Source organism: Callorhinchus milii, unplaced genomic scaffold (assembly GCF_018977255.1).
Source record: "Callorhinchus milii isolate IMCB2004 unplaced genomic scaffold, IMCB_Cmil_1.0 Scaffold3, whole genome shotgun sequence".
In the NCBI taxonomy this organism is placed as follows: domain Eukaryota; kingdom Metazoa; phylum Chordata; class Chondrichthyes; order Chimaeriformes; family Callorhinchidae; genus Callorhinchus; species Callorhinchus milii.
In genome coordinates, this window is record NW_024704744.1 from 33,227,199 (window position 1) to 33,236,526 (window position 9,328).

The following is a 9,328-nucleotide window of genomic DNA, read 5'->3' on the forward strand; positions in this document are numbered from 1 at the left end:
AGCTAGAGTGGTGCGAATGTTCGGTGGCGGGGGGCTGCTTCTTGATGTCCCATGGACCACGTCTGGCACCGTGAGCCATTGGTTGGCCCACACTAGCCTAGGCGAGTGGTTCAAGGTTCTGACATGGAGCAGAAACTCAAAACTTTCTGACTCAGGAGAGTGCTACCAACTGAGCCTGACTGACACTCCTGATGCCTGATACAGGCAAACCATAACGGGATGTGATAACAGGGCTAGTTGTTATGCCAAGGCAGTAGAACAAGAGAACACAGGTTCAAGATTTTGATGGGCAATTTTAGGACAGAAACCAAGATGCATTTCATTACATGGTAATTACCACCTGGAACAGCTTGATGCTATTTCATATACGGGTATTCTGAAAGAAAAAGATCAAAATGTTCCCAAAGCGCCATCTTTATCCGAACTTCTCTTGTAGTTTTGTGATGTCCTGCTTGTCTAGTTGTAGAGTGTAATGTCTACAACATTCTGTGAAGCTCTCTGAGACATCCTCCTGAATGAAATACAGAAATGCAAATGCAATGCAGTGGACTGGAGTCCACAGAAATAGTTCTTGTATTAGAATACTGGCAGGGGTGGGAGACGGTCCATCATCTGGTTGGGATTGAGAGTGTTGAATGCAGAAAGATCAATGCGAAGTTCCAACAAGTTAGCAGAAGACAACAACAACAACTTACATTTATATAGGATAGTATCTCAGAGAGCTGTACAGTGGCATGGCTGGACACCGAGCAAGGTAGAAGGAGAGAGGGAGATGACCATAGAGTCCTGTAGCTCAGTGGTTAGAGCACTCGCTTTGCAAGTGAGAGACCTGAGTTCAATTCCAGGCAGAGGGCGAAACCTTGGGCAAATTTCATTACTCCACACAGAGCCTAATAATAATCCCTCCAAAACCAAAACCAATAATAAATTGGTCATTTTCAATCCATGACTGTTTGTGGGACATTGCTGTGTGCAATTGGCAGCCGCGTTCGCCCACAAATATACAGTCAATTCACTTTACAGTGTGTTCTGTGAAGCGCTTTGGGACGTCCTCCCGACGTGAAAGACGCTATATCAAAATGCAAGGATTATTATTATTATTATTATAGGTATGGTTGAAGAGGTAGGCCTCACGGTGCGATTTAAAGATAGGTTAAAAGGGGGTAAGGCAGAAGGTTTGAGGCGGGTAGTTTCAGAGAATGGGGGACCAGTGGCTGAGGGGTCAGGGTATGTGCAGAAGAGCTGTACCAGCTGAACGAAGGGATGGGCAGAGGTGTGGGGTATGAGGTCAGAGAGGTAAGGAGGTGCTAAAGCATGAAGGGATTTGTAATTGAAGGTGAGGATCTTAAAATGAATCCTCTCAGAGACAGGGAGCCAGTGGAGCCTGGTGATGATTGGGTGTGTGGAGTTTGTTATGGGTGAGGACATCCGAAGATACACCCAGCAATGTGCAAATTCAGTATTCTGAAAACATTTTACAAATCCCACAAATTATAGTTTTCATTAAAATGTCTGGACTACTTTGTACATAATGTAAGGAGATGACTACCAATGTCTAAGATAAAAGGGAGATAATAGTAATTCTTGCATGATTATTATTATTATACTCCCCCCCCCCCACCCCCTCCCGTGTGATTTGTAAAGTCCATTGAAGATTTATTTTAAAATGCATTGCTGTTGGTTTTGAAGCCTTTTCTGAAAATCAATACAAAAAACATTGACCCTTGAAGAAGCATTTGATTTCACAATGTCAGATTGATGCTCCTCTCAGGAAAAGTGTACGTATCTCTGACATCCTATACATATCAAGCATAGCATGTACCTTCAGTGTTTGCCAAACATCCTATTCACAGTAGTGCATAACCCTTGGGTTTGTTTCTGCGCACAACCTCATGCCTTACGTGGGAATAAACAACAACATCCAATCCCTCAGGATTCACTCAGCTCTATAAGAATACAATATTTCTTCTGAGACTTGTTATGCACTAAGCAATTACACATGACATAACCCAGGGAAAAAAATAAGGTCGGTGGTTTCAAGAGTAGCTTGAATACAGATTCTACCTTTGCAGAAACTGCTACGAAAAATAATAGCATTAGAAGGCTTTATAAGTGAATGCAGGAATATACAAGGACGTATTGTTATGTCTGAATTTTTCTATCGAAACAACACAACAGCAGCACCACTTAAGCCTCTAAATCCACATCGCCCTCCTGCAAAGAAGAGTGTTAGCTGCTGTCTCCACACTTCAATTGTGTTCCAGTGCCATTGAATTGTGTGCTCAGGTATCTGGAACTAATCGTGGTGACAAGCCAAGCAAACGTGCTGCAGAATAATTAAAATCTAATAGCACTGTTGTCCTACAAAGGCTACTGAGCCGATAGCAATCTGTAACGATCATTGTGGATGGGATTCATCTCCATGTGCATCACTAGAACGTTAAAACCTTTTGCAAACTGAAACCCTGTTTTTCGGCACTTCGGATGTTGTTTGCTTCACCAATTTGGCTGTAAAGCTGTTCTTGCACTTGATTGTATTGTGTACAATGCTGTACAATTCACATTTACAATACAATCCAAGGTGACATTTGTATAGCGCCTTTCACATTGGGAGGACGTCTCAAAGCGCTTACCATTAACAAGATAAAATATTACAAGACAAGCACCAGCTCTTTATCTTTTTCAATGGTAACATGATTTCAAATAGATCAGAGCACCTTTGTGTATTATTATAAGCGTACAAAACATAAATTATATACTTTATGAAACATGAAAGAGAGAAATTGAAGCACCTACTTATAAATAGCCACTTTGCGTCTTCAGTTTAAGTGTAACAAACTGCATGAAATATGATGGCAGATACACAAAGCTGTTTATACTAAACACCTTAAGGGTTTAATCTATCGGTATCTGTGTAAAACAATTGACTTGCATTTACTTACCAAGCTGCTAACCTACAGGAAACCTGTATTTTTCACCTTGTAGCCAACGTGATGATTGAAATGCAGAGGGAAAGATTGAGCTGAAGAACACATGTTCGTCTGTATTTGTGGCTATCTCTGCCTGGCTGGATTGGATGTGAGCATTGCTTTGCCTGTGATACCATGACATCACCAAAGCATGTGTCATCCTCTACAACAGTGGGCAGGTCTGCAACAAAACCCAACCCATCACTACAGTGTAATTCCACACGGGTGTGCAATGATGTTTGGTCTAAATAATCTTTTTAAATGCTGCAAAATACACATTTAAGCCATTTAAATTATCGAGTGCACGTTTCAAATTCACTTAACTTTAAAAAGATGGAAAAATCCCTGATTAATCTTTCCATTAGTATAGTCCATATCATACCAATAAGGTAATTTCAAGGTAATTTCAATGTAAGTACTGATTGACAGTAACAGTCATATGTTCACAGAGTTGTCAACATCACATTATTTATGAAATACTTATGGCCAGTAAGCATAACCTGCCCTGAGCCTGGCACCTCCTTAGCTCTTCAACCTGTTTACATCTCACTCCACTATCCATTGCTGCATTTGCTCCAGCCTCCAGCATGTCCTTGTCCCCTCTGTTCCACTATTAATGGCTGCGCTTTCAGCCACTATGCCCTAAAACTATGGAACTCTCTTTCTCAAGCTTCAACTATATAGAGCCTTGGTCAGACCCCATCCGGAGACTGCGTTCAGTTTTGTGCACCACACCTCAGGAAGGATATATTGACTCTGGATGGGGTGCAGCACAGATTAACCAAAATGATACCAGCGCTTAAAGGGTTGAATTATGAGGACAGGCTGCATAAACTTGGTTTCTATTCCCTTGAGTTCAGAAGGTTGAGGGTTGATGTGATTGAGGTTATTAAAATAATAAAGGAATTTGATAGGATAGATACAGAGAAACTATTTCCTCTGATAGGGGAATCCAGAACAAGGATGCATAATCTTAAAATTAGAGCTAGGTCATTTAGGAGTGAAATCAGGAGGCAGTTTTTCACCCAAAGGGGAGTGAAAATCTGGAACTCTCTCCCCCAAAAGGCTGTGTATGCTGGATCCATTCACATTTTCAAGACGGAGGCAGATAGATATTTGTTGGGTAAGGGTATTAAGAGATATGGGGCAAGGGCAGATAACTGAACTTGAGGTATAGATCAGCCACAATCTTATAAAATGGTGGAACAGGCTCGAGGGACTGAATAGCTTACTCCTGTTTCTATGTATCTATGTATCAATCCCTCCGCTTTGCCTCCTCCTTTGCTGACTTCAGATTACACCTGAAGACCTTCCTCTTTGACCATGCTTACGGTCATCTCTTCCCTCCTCCTCCCGACTCGACATCAGGCTCCGTCACTGATAAGCACTCCGAGACGCTACCTGAGCGAAATGTCCTATATAAATTAAACCTGTTGTTATAACATGACTTGCAAGCCCATTGATACATCAAAAAAAGCTCTGCTTAGGTTTAAGAGTAACAAAGATGCTTTGAAACCAAAATGAATGACTGACTCCCAATGAGGAATACTTGTCAATCGTGCTTTCCACAGCTGTTACTGCAGGAGCCTGGAGTCGTTTAGTCAGGATGGAATCTGATTCACTATGCCCTAAAAGTATGGCACACTCTTTCTCAAGCTTCAAATATTAATATTATCTTTCTGTTAAACAAGTAAACCTTGCATTGCATATAATGCTTTTCCAGTCAGGAAGATGTCTCAAAGGATTTAATGTGAAGTGTAGTGACTGTATTTTGTAATTGAACATGGCAGCCAATTTTCATTCAGCATTGTCTCAGGACAACAATAACAACAACTTGCATTTATTTATCGGAGGGTAGCATCCCAGAGCACTTGACAGTCGCAGAGCACAATGCCGAACTAGGGGTCGAACAGGAAGGTCTTCAGGCGAAACTTCCTTCTCTTTTCAAATAGTGGTGTGCCTGATGTAATGTCTACCTGAACAGCTAGACATGATCTTGGTTTATCATCTCATTCAATGGACGGCACCTTTGACAATGCAGTGCTCCCACAGCACTGTACTGGAGTGGTAGCCTTAACTGCGAGCAAAAAGTCTTGATAATAATAATAATAATCCTTGCATTGATATAGCGCCTTATCATATCATTGAGATGTCTCAAAATTCTTCACAGAATATATAGTACTATGAATTGAATTGACTATGTTTTGTGGGTGAAACGCGGCAGCCAATTGCGCACAGCAATGTCCCACAAGCGGTCACGGATTGAAGGACCAATTTTTTTTAAAGGGATTATGCATGATCCCTGAATAATAACTTCAAAAGGGAATTAGATAGGTACTTGAGAAGGGAAAATTTGCAGGGGTATGGGTAAAGAGCAGGGGAGTGGAACTGATTGGGTAGCTCTTCCAAATAGCTGGCACAGTCTTAATGGCCAGAATGGCCTCCTTCTGTGCTGTAATGTTCTACGATTCTATGATTATTATCCCTGGAAAGTAATCCGCCAATCAACTAACATCCGGGTTCTCACTTAATGCTTGGTAAATCGATTTCCCTGCCTGGGAATTAAACTCTCTTGCTAGGCAAGTGCTCTAACCAATATCCTACAGAACTCCACAGGGAGTTGAAGCCACAACCTTGTAAAAGTGTTACCAACCGAGCCACGCTAAATAAATAAAGTAATGGTTATCAAATCATTGATTTCCCATTAATCAACAGATCAAAATATAGGCAAAGTCAAAGGCAGAGGCTGGATGGCATCCACAATACCTCACTAAATTCTTGGAAGTGTACCGACACATTCCCCACATTGTCTAATAGTAGTGTACGATATTCGGATGGAGATGACCAATACGATTGTGTAAAAATCCAAGGTTTATTAAGCAATACAAATATCTTAGCTTATTCTTGAAACTGAAACCATAGAAACAGTAGAATGGATATCAATTCCACCGGCAAGTGCACTGACCCTCTACACAACTCCAACTATTTCAAAGTTACATCTTTCTTCCTTTTATGTGTTTCAAACTCCACCTCCCCTTGTCACAAAGATAGCCCCCACTCTTCGCAGGCTGCTAGCGATCTTTGAACCAGCTCTTTTCACATGGGAAAATAACTGATAAGGAGAAAGATATGGACAGCTAATTGGGAGGATTCCTGTTTCTTAGTCTTGAGCTAATCAGATGTCCAGGAGTGCGCTTCTCTCTCTGAGCCCCCTTGTTTTCAGGTTATTTGTTTTTTACATCTATGCTCAAGGACATGATTACTGAATTCCTAGATGGGAGGATGACACAGGACTCAGGCACCAAGTGAGGGGTATATTTAAGAATCTGACCTCAGCCGGAGTCAAGCCAGTATAACCTTTACTTTTGCTAATGCTAATTACCACATGTACCCTCTCAGGGACCCTAAGTTAGTCATTTAAAAACACACAGCCTTGTCTGTGCCCTAACAGCTAAGGAATTCTATACAAAACAGATTTTACGTGTTTGGTTATATTTTAAAAGTATACTAATTCAAAATCTTCAAAACAGTAAGCATCACAAATATAATCTTACAATATTAATGTCTTCTCTCTTATACTCAGTGCAGATTAGACACACACAACATTAAAAAAAAATTACCCAGACACCACAAACTAGCGATTAGACGCAGAGATCATTTCACACCAGGGATCAGACACAGGGATATAATAATAATATGTAACAATAACAATCCTTGCATTTGATATCGTACCTTATCATGTAGCTGAGAAGTCTCAAAGCGTTTCACAGAATATATTGTAAAGTGGATTGACTGTGTATTTGTGAGCGAAATGCGGTAGCCAATTGTGCACAGCAGTGTCCCACAAATAGATTTTATTTATTTTTTGGAGGGATTATGAAAGCAATCCACCAAACGACTAACAACCAGGTTTTTACTTACTGCTAGGTAAACCAAGGCCTGATGTTTTGCCATGCCTGGGAAACGAACCCTGGTCTTTTCACTTGCGAGGAAAGCGTCCCAGAGATCAGCACACACCAAGGATCAGACATAGAGGTCACAACACACCAGAGATGAGATACAGAGATCACCACACAAAATAGTACTAACTGTCTAAAAAGCAATCAAAAAAGTAGAATCCTCTCCCTGGGGCCCCCGAGCAAAGCTCACAGCTGGTGAATGAATTTATTTGTGGAGCTCTGAGAGTTAACTTCTGCAAAGCTCTTCTCATAACCTGCAGCACACATTTTCTGCAGTTCAGCAGAGTTAGCCGCCTTGGCAGCATGCACTAGCTTTGGGATTTCTCTTATTCTAAGCCCAGCTGTCAAGGTCAGGAGTTTTGCCGATCAGTATATTTTCGCTTCATTACAGTGTTAAATCTTGAAATCATCATTCTTTCTCTGATCTGAATCAGCTTCAGTATATCAATTATATAGGAACCCTAAATATGTACACTTTAAATGAGGTCTTGCCAGAAAGTGAGACAAAATTAAAATAATACTCTAGTCAAACCGCACTTTGAGTATTGCAAAGAGTTCTGATCACCACAACATGAGGGCACTGCCCAGATCCTAGGAGCAGTGCAGAAGAGAGCAACAAGGACTGGAACAGGCTGCTAGGAAAGGCCAGAACATTGGACTCATTTAATAAACAGCTAATTTTACAATGGGGGATAGTTCAGTGGGTGTTCTTGAGGGATAAGATCAGATGGGCTGAAGGGGCAATCTTGTGAAAATAACCTGCTCTGAGATGTATTCAGCATTTGTAGATCCCTGGTGTTTAATAGCCTGATAATTTGATTTTCGTACTGAATGTTGAGTGCTGTATGACAAATGGCTATTGCAGGAACATCCATGACTTGGGGAAAAGTAATATTAAAGATTTTGAGAGAAAAGCCAGAGAATAGAATTTGAGTATGGAGGTATAGAGGACTTTGAATGAGATGGAGAAAGTTAATAATACTTTCAGATACACCAGGACATCTGAGCAAGAGGACACAGGTTCAGGATTATAAAAGGCAATTTCAAGACAGACAGACACCAGGAGGTATTTCTTTACTGAAGGCAATAATGAACAACTGGAATTGATTACCAGGAAAGGATGGCTGAGGTTAGGACTCTGCACTCATTAAATAAATAGTTTGATGCTTTGATGAAATGATGGTAAGGTTATATAGCCTGTAAGGATGAGATCAAATGCGCCAGATCTTCATCCAAAATCTTCTTTTAATAATAATGTTAATGATCCTTATATTTGATATAGCCATTTTCACGTCTAAAAGTGCTTTGTAGGATGTACTGTAAGGTGGATTATCATGTGTTTATTTGTAGGTGATTGTTTGTGATCTTGATAATTCCAGTGGGGTGCTAGTGCTTGCACAGATGTGATGTGAAATAGCTTTCTTCTAGCTGTAAACATACTATAATTCTAAGATTTGAATGAGGATCAAGCCTGGGGCCTTTTCGATCAGTTTCAAACCGGGCAGTGTTTGTTTTGACCATTGCACCCATTAGAGGAAATTACTCCAACAGAGCTTCATCCAGCTGGTCATTGGGATTCTGACCAGACATAAAAAGGATAATTCACTGAAGGCAAAATACTGCAGATGCTGGAAATCTGAAATAAAAACAGAAGTTGCTGTTTACTGCATTACATCAATTACATTAGCATCAGGGCCTAGTTTATCCTTCTACCCTCTCCATTTACCGTGACACATCTCTTTGCCGTGCGTTATGATATGGGAATGGCAAACTCATCCTCTGTACGTTTTAATAAAATATTTACAGTGCAGTTTGAGGAGAGAACCATTGTGCTGTTTCACATTATGTGCTGTCCCCTGATGCCTTTTAGAAGCCTCCATTATAAAAACACACAAGATGTCCTGTTCAATTTCGTTCTACCAATTTATTTCAAAGCACAAAGCAGCACTTTGCGCTGTTGAATAGGAAGTCTGAAGCATTACCTCGATACAGTATGAGGACAGTGCATTTAGCATTCCTGGACCCTCAGGGAAAGAATGGACCAGGTATTTTTGGCCAAATAATGACAACTCCAGTCAAGGTTTCTAAGACATTCATTCAGTGGAAGCAAATTAATTAATGGAAATAAGCAACAACAGTTTGACTGATGCCTCATCAGTTTAAGTTCTAGCTGTCTGTTAATTGTGTCGTAAATAGAAATTGGCTGAAAGGAATGCATTTTATTAATGGCTTGAGGCCAACACATTCAGACTTGTGCTCTTATCTTTGGTAGAAAAGCCCCTACTTGTACAACACTAGATGAACAAATGACTAAAAGAGAGCATGGAAAATAACCAGCTTGTTTTATAATAATAATGATTATTAATAATTATATTAATTAATATATTAATTATATTAGAT